The sequence below is a fragment of the Heptranchias perlo genome, chromosome 20 (assembly GCF_035084215.1).
Source record: "Heptranchias perlo isolate sHepPer1 chromosome 20, sHepPer1.hap1, whole genome shotgun sequence".
NCBI classification, from domain to species: domain Eukaryota; kingdom Metazoa; phylum Chordata; class Chondrichthyes; order Hexanchiformes; family Hexanchidae; genus Heptranchias; species Heptranchias perlo.
Window position 1 is genome coordinate 44,657,387 of NC_090344.1, and position 18,858 is coordinate 44,676,244.

Genomic DNA, 18,858 nt, shown 5'->3' on the forward strand with positions numbered 1-18,858 from the left:
TAGTTCCTGCACCAGTGTTCACTGTGTGAAATTTAAAAAAAACGAGTAACAAAGACTACAGATTTCCACAATGAAAGTGGATCCCAAGGCTTACTTTGTGGTCTTCATCTTTATTCATAGTGAAAGTAGGCACTGCCTGGTCAGTGCCAGGGTCTCATTGTGATAGTCAGGCTGACTGACAGCTCATGCCTGCCCTTGCTGCTGACAATATTTGGCACTAATTAGGGAATAAAGTTAGTTTGGATTGTACTTTTCTCTTCTTCCTGCCACTGGAGCTTCCGTCAGCGATAAGCAAGAGTGAGGTGCCTTCCCACAAGCTGATTTGTATTGAATTTGTGGCACCAGGATGGATAGATTCAGGGAGAGACCCAAGGCCTCAGAGTGCAGCTCGACTGGTTTTTCCATAGTCAGAATGGCACCGGGTCCCAACTGGGGCCTCTGGAGGGGCAACTGGAAGGGCCCCCACGTTTTGCCCTGCTTGAACCCAGAAAAAGTATGGCACAGAGTTAAAGAAAGAACCTGCATTTATATAGTGCCTTTCACAACCTCAGGACTTCCCAAAGCGCTTTACAGCCAATGAAGTACTTTTGAAGTGTAGTCACTGTTGTCATGCAGGGAAACTCGGCAGCCAATTTGCAAGGTCCCATAAACAGCAATGTGATAATGACCAGATGATCTGTTGTTAGGTGTTGGTTGAGGGATAAATATTGACCAGGACACCGGGGAGAATTCTCCCGAAGAATTCACCCTTCTTTATACCGACAGTGGGGCTACCTCACACTTGCTGCCATTGGTACGCCATCATTGGAAAAACATGAGAGTTTTGTTTCCAACCCTCCTTTTCCTGTCAATTTTCTCCCTTACTGAGCCCCCGACAGTATCAGCGAGCTATTCGACTGCAGTGGAATCACAGCTGAGCCCAATCCTTCCTCACACAGTCGACACACTTTTCAGTTGGTTTTGACACAGAGTGAGTGATTTTAGGAGGCAATTGCACGTGCGTTGGGGGTGGGGGGGGGGGCTCCGAAAATCACGGAAATCTCGTTCGGGTTTGGAAGCCGCCTCCAACCTGCCGAATTCCGAGTTTCCCAGGGACCCACCTGCGTGCGCGCGGGCGACCCAAAAACGGAAGTTGAACAGCCAAATGTACCTCATTGAGGTACTTAAGGCACTTTACCTGTGACAGATGAAGGGATTAGAAAGATTTTTAACTTACCTGGGCAGCTTGCCCACCGCTTCTGATTCACGCCTGGTGAAATCAGGTTTGAAGGGCCGGATCAGGGAAAAAGAAACAAAATAAATTAAATAAAAAACCCATGGAAGGAAGTGAAAACACTAAAAGCAGCTACCTTTGAAACCTGCTCCGACATCCGATGTCTCCCGCTCCGATGTCCCCCTCTTCACCCTCCCCCCCCGATCTTCCCCCCTCCTTCCCCCACCCCGGTCTTCCAGTCCAGCGCCAGATCTTCCATTCTCCCCTCCCCCCCGGCCCCGGTCTTCCGCTCCAGTGCTGGATGACGTCTCGCTCTCTCTCTTTCTTGCCTCTCCCCCCTCGCGTTGCAGCTACTGATGGCAGCCAGCCTGTCAATCAGGCTAGCTGCTGGGGACGAAACCCGGAGAGGACGTTAATCACCATCAATCAACGTGCAATCACGTCAGAAATAGTAAGTTTGGTTCTTGCAGGTTTGCCACGCGCACCTTCATCACCAGCACCCACCCCCCCAACCCCCCGGCTGCCAACCCGCCACCATGGCAAAATTGAGCCAATAGTGATTGTGGCAGGAACCCTGGACAATTTTCCCCAGACTATCCCAGGGGCTCTCAGTCTGATTGTAGCACCCCGACTGACGCTGCAGTTGAAATCACCTAACTCAGCACAGACCAAGTATTGTACATGGTCGGTTTGGCTCAGCTGCTTAATCAGCTCCAGACAGTTGCTTGGTCAAAAGAGGTAGGTTTTAAGGAGCGTCTTAAAAGGAGGAGAGAGAGGTTTAGGGTGGGAATTCCAGAGTTTAAGGCCTAGGCAGCTGAACGCAAGAGGCCAGAATTGGAGGAGCGCAGAGATCTCGGAGGGTTGTAGGAGCTGGAGGAGGTTACAGAGATAGGGAGGGGTGAGGCCGTGGGGGGGTTTGAACACAAGGATGAGAATTTTAAAATTGAGGCGTTGCTGGACAGCGAGCACAGGGGTGAAGAAGACTTGGTGCGAGTTAGAAGTTAGCCAGTAGAGTTTTGGATGAGCTCAAGTTTAGGGATAGTTTGTACACCAGCAGTGGGCATGGCCTTCGAGCAGGCTGCTGCTTTGCTATCTCAGTTCAAAGGTGGGTACATGGAGCAGACCAAACAAACAGGGTGAAATAAAAGGCCTGATGGATATTGGCAGAGCAATGATCACACAAGGATCTTTTCCCAAAGCGAAAAGATCCCTTCCAAGCTCCATTCCCAATTATAGACTGCAAACTTCCACGGTTACATCATTAGCCCAACTTCAGAACTCCAGGACAGCAGAAAGCAACATTTATAACTCTCTTCCTCCAAAGGTGACAATTTTCTGACTCCATTAATACTGGTTTTATTTAAAAGCCAAAAGCACTGACAATGACCGAGTAGGTAAAATGGACCAATCATGCAGTGTGCTCCTGAGCGAAAAAGTGAAGGCAGCTTTGAGTTTAATCCCTGATCTCTGCTGTGTCAGCTGATTTTAGCCAGGGTGCAGCAATTTTGCTCCTAGCCCTCTCAGGCAGAGGGAATAAAACTGGGCCGGGTCCTCCACACCAAACCAAATCAGACTGACAGTCATGACGGTCCCTTCACCCCCCCCCCCACCCCACCCCCCCCCAAGGGCAAATAACCCATCAGCACTTATTATCTGGGTTCACACCTTGAGAATGGATATTTGCATCAGTAAACAGCCCAGTGTCCCAAGAATTGTACCCCAGCATGAGGGTTCTACTCTCAAGAGAGGAGGGATAAAGGGAGAAAATCTAAAGCGGGTTGGGAGGAAAAGAAGGTAAGACTTGCATTTACGTCTTTGAAGATAATCTCAAGATGCCTCACACAATTAAGTTCTGAAGTGTTGTCACCACTGTTACCGTGGGCAAATGCAGCAGTTAATTTGTACACTACAAGATCCCAGAAAAGACAAAGAAAATGAACAGCTTTCTTTTTTTGCCGACATTGATTTTTTTTTACATAGAATTACATAGGATGTACCTACCGCATAGTAACAGGCCATTCAGCCCAACTGGTCCTTGCTGGTGTTTATGTTCCATTTCAACAACGAATGTTGGCCGGGATACCGGGAGGACATGACTTCTTGTCTTAAAACAGCGAGCATGGTATACGCTCCAGGGATCATGTGTCCCTGGTGGGCTTCCAATGCTGACGTCTCTGCATTTTGAAGTTAACCCCTGAGCTGAGACTTAGATAGCATTATACCGGAGATTTCTCCTGGACTATTAAGCGGCAGTATGTATTATTTTTTTTTAAAAACATGATTTTCAGAGATATTTTTCCTGGCATTATTCTATTTTTCAAAAAATTATTAATACAGCAATCAATCCAGCTTTTGACCTGGCCCTTGGTCTGATCCACCAATCTTTGATTCAGGTAGCCCCTCTCAACAGTCACTAAAAGTGACAGGGCCACAGGCTCCCTGGGGAATGGGAGTCAGGCTTCAGGCAGGCAGGAATGCACAGGCCTCGTCTGCTCACCATGACGATTCGCACGCTGGAGGTATTGACTCCCTGCTGTGGTACGGTTCTACAACCACCATTCGCCCTCCAGGACCTCACCCAAACAGATGTTCTTCATGTTAGTTAGTAGTGGGGATTGACTATTCAACTGTGCACAGCATCACAGCCAAACCCTGCTCTTGTATTCAGACCACCAGCAGGGACAGCACTCAGCAGTAGGAACCCTGGCTGATTTTCCTCTCTATAACCCGGAAGCGCTGAGGCCAATGGGAGCACCATGACAGCCAGCCTGGCTGAGATCAGCTTACTCGGTACAGGCCAGGGATTGAACCTGTGACCTTCTTGGTCCATCTGGCTCAACTACTCAGTGGAAAAGCTTACTAAGCCACGGGGGGTGGGGGGCATAGAATGCAGATAAGAACTTCTTGAGATTGGTATCAAACAAAAATGTCAACAAGTCGTGATTGACAACTCAAAAGGAAAGCTCAGGGCAACAGGCTCCTGATCGACTTGAAAGTTTGGATCTCAGAACAGGGTTCTCATTAAATGGCTACATTAAAAAAAAATGCAGATAAACTAAAGGCTGGAGAGGTGTGTACGTAACACAGATTGCCAAAGGCAGACTCAACAAACCAGGATGATTTTGTGTTGGAGCCTCAGGCTTGCTGTCCTGCACATCATGCTCTTTCAATTAAATGTAACTAAACTGTTCGACCGAAAGGTGAGCGTTACTGTAATATCAAAACTCAGCAATGAAGATTTCCCATTAAAACATAATGAGATTCCGGAGTTTTTCTGTGCAAGTAAGCAATGGAAGGTTGAAGGATTTCAAGTGGTGGGTGCGGGGCTGTAAATCTTTGACATTGTGTGGCCTGTGACAGTTCCAACAGCTGCGGAGTCAAAGGTTTGTTGTGTGCAGTTTAATTTCACCTGAAGCTGAATCAACAGCAACAATGAGAGGAGCATCCAGGCAACAACAAAAAAACCCCACCAAGAGGAGGCAGCTGTAAACAGGGCAGTGTTTAATGGACAATGCCTTTCAGAATGGCAGTCAGCAAACGGCCTTCTTCCATTATTGGGGTGGGAGGACGACGATGGGACGGGCAGGGGGAGGAACGGGATGAAGAGAACGATTAGCCATGGTTCGGTCTCCCTACTGCACGTGTGCTGTCGTTGGCCAAGAACTGGATCGGGCTCATCTGCGATGCCCTCGGTAGTCAAATAGCCTGCCAGCACTCTAAGTTCGCAAGAGAAGGATGGTCACTTAATAAAGTACCAAAGGGACTGTGGATCTGTGCAGGAGTCAGGAGGGGAAGGGAGATGTGGGTCGGGGGGAGGGGGGGTGGAAATGAAGCTTTGCAGACAGCAAATGCACTTTAATTAACCAGCTGAAATGGTACTGGCAATCAGACAACAGGCAGTGGCTTCAGCACAACTGGGATGGCAGGGTTGACGAGTGAATCCACAAACAGAGCAAAACAATTGTTTAAATTAAAGATGATGTGGAGATGCCGGTGATGGACTGGGGTGGACAAATGTAAGGAGTCTTACAACACCAGGTTATAGTCCAACAGTTTTATTTGGAATAATGCTGTTGGACTATAACCTGGTGTTGTCAGACTCCTTACATTAAATTAAAGAGAGAGAGGAGAAGGTGGACAATCAATTACATTCATGAAATAAACAAATGCACAATTCCCCATTACCAATGGCTTGTTGGCTTTAATTCCACAGTGGCCAGGGTGTAAATTCATTCTGTAAAAGCATATTCACACCACAGCTGCAGGCCGACAATCTCTGCCCATCCTGGGGCTCGTCAGGAGCAAAATGGGCAGTAAGTGGACAGAGTTAAGACTCAGACAGAATTCCCTTAAAAAGGAAGAACAAAGAAACAAACATGTGTGTGTGCGCGCGTGTGTTAATTTTTTTTGCACACTGACCAAAAGATTAGGTTACATTTCCAGGAAACAGTGCAGCTGGAATCCCTCCACATGGCACTGTTGTCAAAGCGACAAACGGTTAGACACAGTAATGTCACCTCTCTGTGCTGAGACCAGCACCACTGCACCCACAGTCAGTTCTGTTTATAAGCTGAACATGAAGAAGAGAAAGAACTTGCATTTAAACAGCACCTTTTACAGCCAATTAAGTACTTTAGAAGTGTAGTCACTGTAGTCATGTTAAGGAAACGCCATTGATATAAAAAATACAGGGTTAAAATCTGATCTAAATACAGACAATGCAACAGGATCTCTGCGCATCTCCAATTCTGGCCTCTTGCGCATCCTGATTGGCGGCCGTGCCTTCAGTTGTTTAGGCCCAAAGCTCTGGAATTCCCTCCCTAAACCTCTGTAACACTCTCTTCTACTTCAAGACCCTCCTTAAAACTACCTCTTTGACCGAGATTTTGGTCACCTGTCCAAATATCTCCTTATGTGGCTTGGTGTCAAATTTTGTTTGATAATCGCTCCTATGAAGCACCTTGGAACGTTTTACGATGTTAAAGGCGCTATATAAATGCAAGTTGTTGTTGTTGTTGATGTAAGCATGAGAGGTACTGAGCAAGGAGGAGGAGTTCTGGCCGATTTGTCCCCCTCCTCAGCACTGGGCCATGGACGCAATTAAAGCACCTTTTCCTCAGTATTGCCGGGTTAAGATCAGTTAAAGGCACGGGACCCGAATGTGCAGGTGTTGTACAGCTGGTAGCAACGCTGGCGTAAACTCGATATCGCTCAGGCAGGCAGCTTCAGAGACCGAGTCGGAAACATATCTGGTTCGGTTACTTGGGTCCGGCCACTGGCTGCGGAAATTGGAAGCACTGGCATAGCATGGGCGCAACGTAAGAGCGGCTTAAAGCTACGTTTGTACTGGGGGTGCAAAGTGGGATGTTTACATTGCTGGCAGCAAGCCCCGTGTAAACCTGCTGTATTTGTGCAGGAAGACCCTAAAACCGGGGGGTTGCTGCTGGCCGCGTAAGGCCTAGACTTGGAGGCTCTGGTGGCACGAGCCCACCAATGTAAAAGCAGTTTCGCTCAGCATGAACTGGGGCTCCAAGCTGAGACCCTCGTGTTGGCTCGGCTACTTACTGAATAAACTCACCGAGCCCTCAGAGGACAGAGCTTTGGAGGGAATGCACCAGAGCGAGGGGTTCAATGGAAACTACCACTCAAAATAATTACCTCTCTACGTCTCCCCACCCCAATTACTGTTGCTCAGGATATTGTCTGTCTGTCCAAAGTTATTTCACACAACGTTTCCCCCCCACCCCCTCCCTTGTCTTTATTTGCTGTCAAAGACCATAAACAGCTGAATCCTTGGCAGTGGATCTGGATGGGACCCTGAAAATCCATCTCTTTAATTCAATCCGGCAACATGGAATGCAAAGTAAATTGGTCACCTGTCCTGACGCCTCCTTCTTTGGCTCGGTGTCAATTTTTGTCTGATTACGCTCCGGTGAAGCGCCTTGGGACGTTTTACTACGTTAAAGGCGCTATATAAATGCAAGTTGTTGTTGTAAACGGCCGCAAGTGAACCTGGCAAAAGTACTGAGCCATAAAAAAAGACAACATGCGATCTGAAGGCCTCATGCAAACAATATTGCAATTCACCCCCTGCCTTCAACGAGGATTATAAATGGGGCTTGGGGAGGGAAAGTTTGTAGCTCTACTCAATGACTGTAGAGTGGGAGGCAATGCCACTACACAATGAATACAATGTTCCCCTTATCCACTCATTCCTGGACAGCACCATGCAATGAGAAACAGATTTTTTTTTATGTGGGAGATGAAGCCTGCAGAAAACCACGGTCTCAGCAGAGTCGTACGCTGCCTGACAGCAGCCAAGCCCTTTCAGGAACTTTGAAGGGAGTATTCTGTGGAGAGCAGACTCTTCCTGAGCTTTTAGCATTCCCACTCAGTTTCCGACGGAGGACTTGCAAAGAAAAAATATTGAGAAATATTTTTGCAGCAGTTATCGCAAACTCCCCATAACACTGCTGAAGTATGTGTGTGGATGCCGGGTCGGAACACGGTCGGGTTTCACTGTGGTGTCCCACGTGGTCGGGTCGTCTGCCAACACACCATCAAGGCTTGCCTGTTGCAGATTGGAGTGAAGTGCCCATGGAGTCACTCCTCCAAGGGTGAGCCAACGCCTCACACATTTTTAACAAAGAGACTGCACACTTCCAAAGTGGTCATGAACTTCCACTTGTGGAGAAATCTGAAGGCAAACTTCGCCATTAACCTCATTCCTTTTGGTAGCTTTCTCCTTTCCCGAGACACCATTCAAAGAGCAGAGGAGTTCGTGGCCAACGTTTATCCTTCACCTAACAACATCACCACAGATCAACTGGCCCTTTATCTCATCTGTTGTTTGTGGGGCCTTGCTGTGTGTAAATTGGCTGCTAGTTGGCCTGCAAAACAAAAGTGACTGTACTTTATTGGCTATGAAGCACTTTGGGATGTCTCGAGGATATGAAAGGCACGATATAAATGCAAGTTTTTTTCTTCCCTGTGCTGCTCACAGTTGTCCAGTTTTGGACTGGGCAGTCCAGTTATTGAGAGAACTATCCAGAAGGCTCTAAGATGTAAACGGGACACAAAAAGTCTGATTTTTGACTAAAAGAAAGAACGAAAGAACGAACTTGCATTTGTACAGCGCCCTCCACTACCTCAGGATGTCCCAACACGCTTCACAGCCAATGAAGTACTTTTGAAATGTAGTCACTGTTGGAAACTAGCTGGACTCCTGTGGATCTGCAGGCCTCCTTGAGCTCCAGCAGAGACAGAGGGAATCAATGCTCACTTGCAGCTACATAGAAGCTGCGATAGTGGAAGTCCAGGTAGAGAAAAGGACAATGGAGATAAAATTCATGGAAGAGAAACATAGCCAAACATTCCAGAGCTGGAAGAACCAGAGACTTAAGTTTCCATTTAACACACCTCTGTATATTTTGGGACCCTGAAGCTCTGAAGATTGAAACACTGAAAATATCCCCTTGCACCAGAGCTTTTAGGCCAGTCAGGTGACAGGAAAATCCCTGCAAAGTCTCACTGATCCCAGCTACTTGTGAGTCGGGATGCTCGTATTGCTCAAGTTTCAAGCTCCTGGATGACTGTACATCTACTGAGGGCAAGGGAAAGGACAACGGGAGTCGATTTAGAGCCACTTGTCTCCAAAGGTAATCAAATAGTGCTACATATAAACCACATCAAAGGGAAGGCATTGAAAAAAGGAGGATCCAGCTCCCGGATAACCCACAGGGATAATTCTCTATTTCACTCTGTGGTTGCATCAGAAGCATTGTCTGAGGGACACTAAGACAATCCTGCCAGCCAGCTGTTCTTCCACTCTCTATATCCAGCAAGGCCAGGCTGCAAATCAGAAAGACAAGAAAAGACTTGCATTTAAATCACGCCTTTCATGACCTCAGGATGACCCAAAGCGCTTTACAGCCAATGAAGTACTTTTGAAGTCACTGTTGTAATGTAGGAAATGCGGCAGCCAATTTGCGCACAGCAAGGTTCCACAAACAGCAACGAAATGATGACCAGATCATCTGTTTTCTGAGGTGATGTTAGTTGAGGGATAAATATTGGCCAGAACACCAGGAAGAACTCCCTTGCTCTCTTGTGGGATCTTTTACGTCAACCTGAGAGGGCAGATGGGGCCTCCGAAAGACGGCACCTCCGACAGTACAGCACTCCCTCAGTACTGCACTGAAGTGTCAGCCTAGATTATGTGCTCAAATCTTCGGAGTGGGACTTGTGTCCCTTCTGACACAGAGGCGAGAGAGTCTACCACTGAGTCAAGGAGTAGTAAGTGAAAGACAGCTTGTTTTTCTCATGATCGAGTTGGTTTTTCCAACCTGACAGCATTCAACTGGCAGGAATTTCTCACTTATTTCATGCGAGATCGGACGGAAAGGTAAATTTAACTTATTCTGTGTGCTCCAAACTTGCACTTACTGTAGCGAAAGAAGGCAAATCAAACCATTTTGTTTTTAGCAATCCAGCACCCATTTGTCATCGTTTCCTTGGTAACAACAGAGCGAGCTTCATCCTGCTGCTTACCACTGCACCTGAGCTGGCAACACGTCTAGATGACAATGGTGGCCGTGGGATCTTTTACGTCCATCTGAGAGGGCAGATGGGGCTTCGGTTTACCGTCTCATCCAAAAGATACCTTCAGAACTCCACTGGAATGTCAGGCGAGATTGGGACTTGAACCCACAACCTTCTGACACAGAGGCGAGAGTGCTGAAGTGAGAGAGAATGTGAGGAGTGTATGAACCTACCTACTGCAACACAGCTGCTCCAATACACCTCATGGTTTGTCTTCCACACTTCTCGTTCAGTCCTGGGAATTCCTTATGGACGGACCTGCAACGTGAATAAGGGTTTGATTTAAATTCTGATAGGAAAACTAGCCTCATCCAGGACATGAATCCAACACGACCCAACCCCCAATTCTCGTATCTGACGTCAAGCTCCTGGTGTCTCTACTAGAGGATTTCCGGGGCGGGCGGGGGGGGGGGGGGGGGGGTAGTCATGTACAATACCAGCAGAACCAGCAGCTGTGGGGGAAGTCCGCCTTCTCCGTTCCCTCTCCATCTCCCCCAAACTGGTGGAATAATACTGAGATTTAATTTAATTTAATTTCTGTGTAGAATTTTTTAAAATGAAATATCAAAACGCAGCAATGTAAAACGGGATGTTCTGTAGGGTTGAGATAGTGGTAGAGAGTCTGTGACCCCTGAATTGAACGAGAGTAGTAAAAAACATGGCTTGTGGATGATCTGGGGGGAGGGGCAGGAGAACAAGGCATTTCCCCAGACTCGTGTACACTGAAGTGTCCAAATTTCTAAAACGTGCAGACTGCCTGAACCTCCCAGGCACCCATACCTGATTGCCATCTGCTCGGTTTCTCATTCCCTCCTCTGCAGCTGGTTTTGATTTCCAATAATTCTCTGCTTGCAACAAGAATGGAGTGTAACCAGCTCTCTGTACCCATGACAAGGGCGCCGGCTCCTTAAAAGGCTATCGGCACAAATGAAAGGGGCATGGTTCACCAAGTTGTGGGTTTGCAGATTAGATTGTAAACTGAATGTGCATGGATCTGCAGCTCGTACACTGTCATTCGTAGCCCCTTTGGCCCTGTTTACAATCGGGAGACAGATTTAAAATGGTTTGTAATGATTTCTGGAAAATCCAATCACACTGTGGTTTGCACTCCACTGACACAGGGCTTGCCACAAATGATGTCAACTAATCACCCGAGGTTGATGAGCCATCTCTCTTTCACCCTCCCCTCGGCCGAATTCTACAGTCAGAGAGCCTTACTCCAAAAACATCCAATACCGACAATCACAGACCCATCAGCATCTGAAGTGAGAAAAGACATAGGACCATTGAGCCCTTCGGGCCTGTTCCGCCATTCAATTAGATCATGGCTGATCTGTACCTCATCTCCATTTACCCAGCTTCGCTCCAAATCCCATATCCCAAAAATTTATCGATCTCAGTCTTGAAAGCTCCAATTGTCCCCACATCCATAGTATTTTGGGGGAGAGTGTTCCAGATTTTGACTACCCTTTGTGTGAAAAAGTGCTTCCTGTTTTCACCCCGAAAGGCCTTGCTCGAATTGTGTTCCCTCGTTCTTCATTCTCCCATCAGAGCAAATAGTTTCTCGATATCTATCCCTACGGAATCCTTATAACGTTTTAAATATCTCGATCAGATCTCCCCTCAATCTTCTGTACACAAGGGAATACAAGCCAAGTTTATACAACCTGTCCTCATAATTTAACCCTTTAAGCCGTGGTATCATTCTGGTAAATCTGCACTGTACCTCCTCCAAGGCCAATTTATCCTTCCTGAGGTACGGTGCCCAAAACTGAACACAGTACTCTAGATGGGGTTTGACCAAGGCTCTGTACAACTGAAGCATCACTTCCTCCCCAAAAGGCAGGTTAACGTATTGGGACAGGACCGTCATCACACCCGACATCCCAAACGTTAAGCCATCTTTTCCAGCGGTTTGTGTTTTAATTTTACTTGCAGATTTTTTCTCCTCTTTTATCTCCAACGACTTCAATTCACTTTTTAAAGAGTAAAAAATATCATTCCACTTAGATCTCCCCTTGTGACAAGGAAACAAAGTTCTCCACACAATGAATTGCTTCTGAAGTTCGGCACCTGTTGTGTTGATTTCTGGTACCAGTCTGCAGGCAACAATCTTCAAGCCAAGGAGCGCAGCAGAACAGGTTTTTGGCCTGCTTCAGCAAGCAGAAAAATACTTAAGTGAGGAACGCGAAAGAATTGTTCGGCCCTTTAACTGACTTCACTAAAGTCTTCGCCAGTCTGGCACCAAGCTCTGTTCAAGCTGCAACAAAGACTGAACTTGCCAACTGTTTTCAATGTCTTCGGAATTTTATATCAGGGAGCAAGGAGTATTCTCCGACAATGATTTAAAAGATTGGTTCCTGACCACTACCTTTCCCAGACCCCTTCAATACATTCACATCGTCAAAGCAACTGAAGAAATGGAGAACGCTCAAACGGAAAAGAACTTGAGATCTGTTGCTGATACAGCAATGCTCACTGAAACAGTGGCAGAGTGTCCCAACTGTTGGTGAATATTAATCAGATAAGTTAAAAGTGTGGCCTCAACATTACCGAGGCAGAAACAATGGCCCTTTTTATGGAATCTCAAGCAGTGGTGTACAAAACAGCGTCTGGACAATGAGCACCAAGTACAACTGAACAAATTCAATCAGCTCCAACTGGAAATGGCAAATGGCATCGGGGCTGCAGCAACTGTGGCCCACCAAATCCTTGGGTTGGCTGGACAACATCTGGGGCATTGGAAATGTGTCTGAATGATGAAAGCTCTGGTGCTTCCCACTGCTGTGGGTCATTGCAAGGCATGCAGCGTGAAGCGAGAGGAACAAAAGAAAAAAGCTAGCAAAGTATACAACCCAGACGAAGGCTCTACACGCACTAGGTTCATCTCCCTGGAACAAGTACAGCTAACCACAGGAAAAGTGTCCGCAGGTTGTGCGAGGGAGGCCCAAGTGGAGGAAGCAGAGACATCATGGTGGAGCCTGTGGTCTATTACACACAGCACATCTCTTAAATATCCAGTTGACACTCACTGTGTACACATAGAAGCTTACAGCATGGAAGGAGGCCATTCAATTCATCGCTTCTGTGGAGACCCTTCACTGGGTCAATCCAAAAGCAATCCCTGTAAATAAAGAGCGTCCCATTTTGCTGGAAGAGCTGCCAGTATATCTGGAAACATACTCCAACATGAGTGAGTACCTCTGGGAAAGCAGGGTAACTGTACCTCAGCATGAGTCAGTACCTCCAGGAGAGGAGGGGAACTGTACCCCAGCATGGGTTATTCACTCTGGGAAAGCAGGATAACTGTACCCCAGCATGGGTCAGTACCTCCGGAAGAAATGGGGAACTGTACCAACATGAGTCAGTACACCAGGAGTGGAGGGGAACTGTACCCCAACATGGGTCAGAACCTCCAGGAGAGGAGGGGAACTGTACCCCAACATGGGTCAGTACCTCCAGGAGAGGGGGGGAACTGTACCCCAACATGATTCAGTACCTCCAGGAGAGGAGGGGAACTGAACCCCAACATGGGTCAGTACCTCCAGGAGAGGAGGGGAACTGTACCCCAACATAGGTCAGTACCTCCAGGAGAGGAGGGGAACTGTACCCCAACATGATTCAGTACCTCTGGGAGAGGAGGGGAACTGTACCCCAACATGGGTCAGCACTTCCAGGAGAGGGGGGGGGGAAATTGTACCCCAACATGAGTCAGTACCTCCAGGAGAGGAGGGGGAACTGTACCCCAACATGATTCAGTACCTCTGGGAGAGGAGGGGGAACTGTATCTCAACATGATTTAGTACCTCTGGGAGAGGAGGGGAACTGTATCTCAACATGATTTAGTGCCTCTGGGAGAGGAGGGGAACTGTATCTCAACATGATTCAGTACCTATGGGAGAGATGGGAAAGAAAAGTGGGAGAACTGGGAGGCAGAAACAATGAAATATTTCCGTTCCAGTAACCTGGCAATAGGCAACACCGGACCGTCTAATTTACCACCCTGGCTAACATCATGAAAGACTTGTACGTGGATCACTTGGCTGCAATATCGCAGGACCAACTATGTACCAGAGTTAAACTTGGGCCTGTACACTTCACCATACTGCAGCATTTGGGAGGGGAATAATTTTTTTTAAAACCTGAAGATCCCCCTGTCAGTCTTCTGTTTAGACGGAGGATGTGCTGTTGGATTGAATTATGTAAAACTGCGCAATGAGATAAGGTGGGGCAGGGCAGCCTTAAAGGCAAGGTTTGAAGATTGCTGTTTGAGCTCAGGTGAAGGAACTCAGTGACACAGCCACTGCACCCTGGGTGGTCTCATCACCAAGACGCCAAAACTTGGGTGGGGACACTCTTCAACAAATGCTCTTCTGTTCTTCAAGCAGCTTTCAAAATAAAAGGTTTAATTTTAATCGACAAAAGGCAGGGATCGTAGGCAGGATCTCCCTATCAGTAATGTCACTAACAATTCCGGTTTGCTTTGTTTTCTCTTATCATTGCCTGGTGCCCACAATATGAAAGCCATTCATAAAATCTTTATCTCTTGATGACCAGTCAGCCAACAACTGACACAGTTCTCACTGGATAACTGAACCTCATCACTCAACACTAGCACACGCAGAACTGATTCTTTTTTGTTTTTATTTCTCACCTCCTTCACCACATACCAACAATAACTTCCATTTATACAGAACCTTTAACACAGTAAAACGTCCCAAGGCGCTTCACAGGACAAAATAAAAATTGACATTGAGCCAAAGGAGGAGACATTAGGACAGATGACCAAAAGCTTGGTCAAAGAGGTAGGTTTTAAGGAGCGTATCAAAGGAGGAGAGAGGTGGAGAGGTTTAGGGAGGGAATTCCAGAGCTTAGGGCCGAGACAGCTGAAGGCACGGCTGCCAATGGTGGAGTGAAGGAAGTGGGATATGCACAAGCGGCCACGATTGGAGGAGCGCAGAGATCTCGGAGGGTTGTAGGGCAGGAGGAGGTTACACAGAAAGGGAGCGGCGAGGCCATGGAGGGACCATTCCTGAATCAAGAGAATAAGAGGGGTGTCTCCTTGGCAGCCCTCTGCCAAGAGCACTCCTGAATCGGCAGTTTGGCATGGAGCTAAAATGGCACCAGTTGGCTCACTGTCAGATCTCCCCTCTCCTGCCTCAACAGAACTACACTGACTCAACTTGATACTACCTCCAAGTCGGACCATTTCAAACTCACTGGCTGAGAAAGAGAACTGGTGACCTGTTCCTTCATGGCACAGACGCTTACTGAAGAGAGCCCCATTATGGTCGAGGAGAAGGTTCCCGACAGTTCAGTTGATAATTTCATCGCATGGTGTGGTTATGAGGCATGGAGTAACAGGAGGGTCTTGTGTCCAATCCGTAGTCTGTGCAGACTGAACTGATGTAAGCCAGGGGAGATAACAATCAAGGTGCTCTTTACCTGTTAGGACCTCGGCAACAAATGGAACTGGGCGGATTTAAACACATTAGATGTGCAAACAGATTAGATGGTATGTTGGTGGCTAAGCAGTGGCAAACATTTAAAAAGATATTTTATGACTCGCAACAAAAATATATCCCTATGAGGAGGAAAGACTCCACAAAAAGGGTGAACTAAGGAAGTTAGGAACATAGGAACAGGAGTAGGCCATTCAGCCCCTCGTGCCTGCTCCGCCATTTGATAAGAACAAGGCTGATCTGTGATCTCGGTCCAGAGACCTGCCTTTGGCCCATATCCCTTAATACCTTTGGTTGCCAAAAAGCTATCTATCTCAGATTTAAATTTTGCAATTGAGCTAGTATCAATTGCGGAAGAGAGTTCCAAACTTCTACCACCCTTTGTGTGTAGAAATGTTTTCTAATCTCACTCCTGAAAGGTCTGGCTCTAATTTTTAGACAGTGCCCCCTACTCTAGAATCCCCAACCAGTGGAAATAGTTTCTCTCTATCCACCCTATTCGTTCCCCTTAATATCTTATGTACTTCGATCAGTTTTTTTTATTCGTTCACGGGATGTGGGTGTCGCTGGCGAGGCCGGCATTCATTGCCCATCCCTAACTGCCCTTGAGAAGGTGGTGGTGAGCCGCCTTCTTGAACCGCTGCAGTCCGTGTGGTGACGGTTCTCCCACAGTGCTGTAAGGAAGGGAGTTCCAGGATTTTGACCCAGCGACGATGAATGAACGGCGATATATTTCCAAGTCGGGATGGTGTGTGACTTGGAGGGGAACGTGCAGGTGGTGTTGTTCCCATGTACTTGCTGCTCTTGTCCTTCCAGGTGGTTGAGGTCGCGGGTTTGGGAGGTGCTGTCGAAGAAGCCTTGGCGAGTTGCTGCAGTGCATCCTGTGGATGGTACACACTGCAGCCACTGTGCGCCGGTGGTGAAGGGAGTGAAGATTTCGGGTGGTGGATGGGGTGCCAATCAAGCGGGCTGCTTTGTCCTGGATGGTGTCGAGCTTCTTGAGTGTTGTTGGAGCTGCACTCATCCAGGCAAGTGGAGAGTATTCCATCACACTCCTGACTTGTGCCTTGTAGATGGTGGAAAGGCTTTGGGGAGTCAGGAGGTGAGTCACTCACCGCAGAATACCGAGCCTCTGACCTGCTCTTGCAGCCACAGTATTTATGTGGCTGGTCCAGTTATGTTTCTGGTCAATGGTGACCCCCCAGGATGTTGATTGTGGGGGATTCGGCGATTGTAATGACAAGGGGAGGTGGTTAGACTTTCTCTTGTTGGAGATGGTCATTGCCTGGCACTTATCTGGCGCGAATGTGACTTGTCACTTATGAGCCCAAGCCTGGATGTTGTCAAGGGGAGGTGGTGAGACTTTCTCTTGTTGGAGATGGTCATTGCCTGGCACTTATCTGGCGCAAATGTGACTTGTCACTTATGTGCCCAAGCCTGGATGTTGTCCAGGTCTTGCTGCATGTGGGCTCAGACTGCTTCATTATTTGAGGGGTTGCGAATGGAACTGAACTCTGTGCAATCATCAGCGAACATCCCCATTTCTGACCTGGTGCTGCAAACGCTTCAGACTTGTCTTTTGCACTCACGTGCTGGACTCCGCCATCATTGAGGATGGGGATGTTTACAGAGCTTCCTCCTCCCGTTAGTTGTTTAATTGTCCACCACCATTCACGACTGGATGTGGCCGGACTGCAGAGCTTTGATCTGATCCGTTGGTTGTGGAATCGCTTAGCTCTGTCTATAGCATGTTGCTTCCGCTGTTTAGCATGCATGTAGTCCTGAGTTGTAGCTTCACCAGGTTGGCACCTCATTTTTAGGTATGCCTGGTGCTGTTCCTGGCATGCTCTTCTACACTCCTCATTGAACCAGGGTTGATCCCCTGGCTTGTTGGTAATGGTAGAGTGAGGAATATGCCGGGCCATGAGGTTACAGATTGTGCTGGAATACAATTCTGCTGCTGCTGATGGCCCACAGCACCTCATGGATGCCCAGTTTTGAACTGCTAGATCTGTTCTGAATCTATCCCATTTAGCACGGTGGTAGTGCCACACAACACGTTGGATGGTGTCCTCAGTGCGAAGATGGGACTTCGTCTCCACGAGGACTGTGCGGTGGTCACTCCTACCAGTACTGTCATGGACAGATGCATTTGCGACAGGTAGATTGGTGAAGACGAGGTCAAGTAAGTTTTTCCCTCGTGTTGGTTCGCTCACCACCTGCCGCAGGCCCAATCTGGCAGCTATGTCCTTCAGGACTCGGCCAGCTCGGTCAGTAGTGGTGCTACCGAGCCACTCTTGGTGATGGACATTGAAGTCCCCCACCCAGAGTACATTTTGTGCCCTGGCTACCCTCAGTGCTTCCTCCAAGTGGTGCTCAACATGGAGGAGGACTGATTCATCAGCTGAGGGAGGACAGTTGGTGGTAATCAGCAGGAGGTTTCCTTGCCCATGTTTGACCTGATGCCATGAGATTTCATGGAGTCCGGAGTCAATGTTGAGGACTCGGAGGGCCACTCCCTCCTGACTGTATATCACTGTACCGCCACCTCTGGTGGGTCTGTCCTAGCCGGTGGGACAGGACATACCCAGGGATGGTGATGGAAGAGTCTGGGACGTTGGCTGAAAGGTATGATTCTGTGAGTATGGCTATGTCAGGCTGTTGCTTGACTAGTCTGTGGGACAGCTCTCCCAATTTTGGCACAAGTCCCCAGATGTTAGTAAGGAGGACTTTGCAGGGTCGACTGGGCTTGGTTTGCCATTGTCGTGTCCGGTGCCTAGTGGTCTGTCCGATTTTATTCTTATTATGACTTTTCGTAGTGAGATTTCACAACTGAGTGGCTTGCTAGCCCATTTCAGAGGGCAATTAAGAATCAACCACATTGCTGTGGGTCTGGAGTCACAAAAAGGCCAAACCGGGTAAGGATGGCAGTTTTCCTTCCCTAAAGGACGTTAGTGAACCAGATGGGTTTTGATGACAATCTGGTAGTGTCATAACCACCGTTACTGATATTAGTATTTTAATTCCAAATTTTTGTTTAATTAATTGAATTTAAATTCACCAGCTGCTGTGGCAAGATTTAAACTCACGACTCCCGATTACTAATCCAGTAACATAACCACTATGCTACCATACCCCTTAACCGTCTAAACTCTAGAGAATACAACCCCAATTTGTGTAATCTCTCCTTGTAACTTAACCCTTGAAGTCCAGGTATCATTCTAGTAAACCTACGCTGTACTCCCTCCAAGGCCAGTATGTCCTTCCGAAGATGCGGTGTCCAGAACTGCTCACAGTACTCCAGGTGCGGTCTAACCAGGGTTTTGTACAGATGCAGCATAACTTCTGCCCCCTTGTACTCTCGTCCTCTTGATACAAAAGCCAGCATTCCATTAGCCTTATTGATTATTTTCTGCACCTGTTCATGACACTTCAATGATCTATGTACCTGAACCCCTAAGTCCCTTTGGACATCCACTGTTTTTAACTTTTTACTATTTAGAAAGGACCCTGTTCTATCCTTTTTTGATCCAAAGTGGATGACCTCACATTTGTCTACATTGAATTCCATTTTCCACAGTT

At 47.6% G+C, this 18,858-nt stretch overlaps 1 protein-coding gene across 2 annotated transcripts in view; it reads right to left on the reverse strand.

Annotated features, from left to right (window-relative positions):
- The window catches only part of LOC137335785 (fibroblast growth factor receptor 1-like), a 211,967-nt gene that overhangs the window by 127,354 nt on the left and 65,755 nt on the right, over nucleotides 1–18,858 (reverse strand). For both annotated transcript variants that reach the window (XM_068001189.1, XM_068001194.1), the window contains exon 2: nucleotides 9,988–10,072. The gene's annotated coding sequence lies outside the window, so the exon portion shown is untranslated. The remainder of the gene's footprint in view (nucleotides 1–9,987; nucleotides 10,073–18,858) is intronic.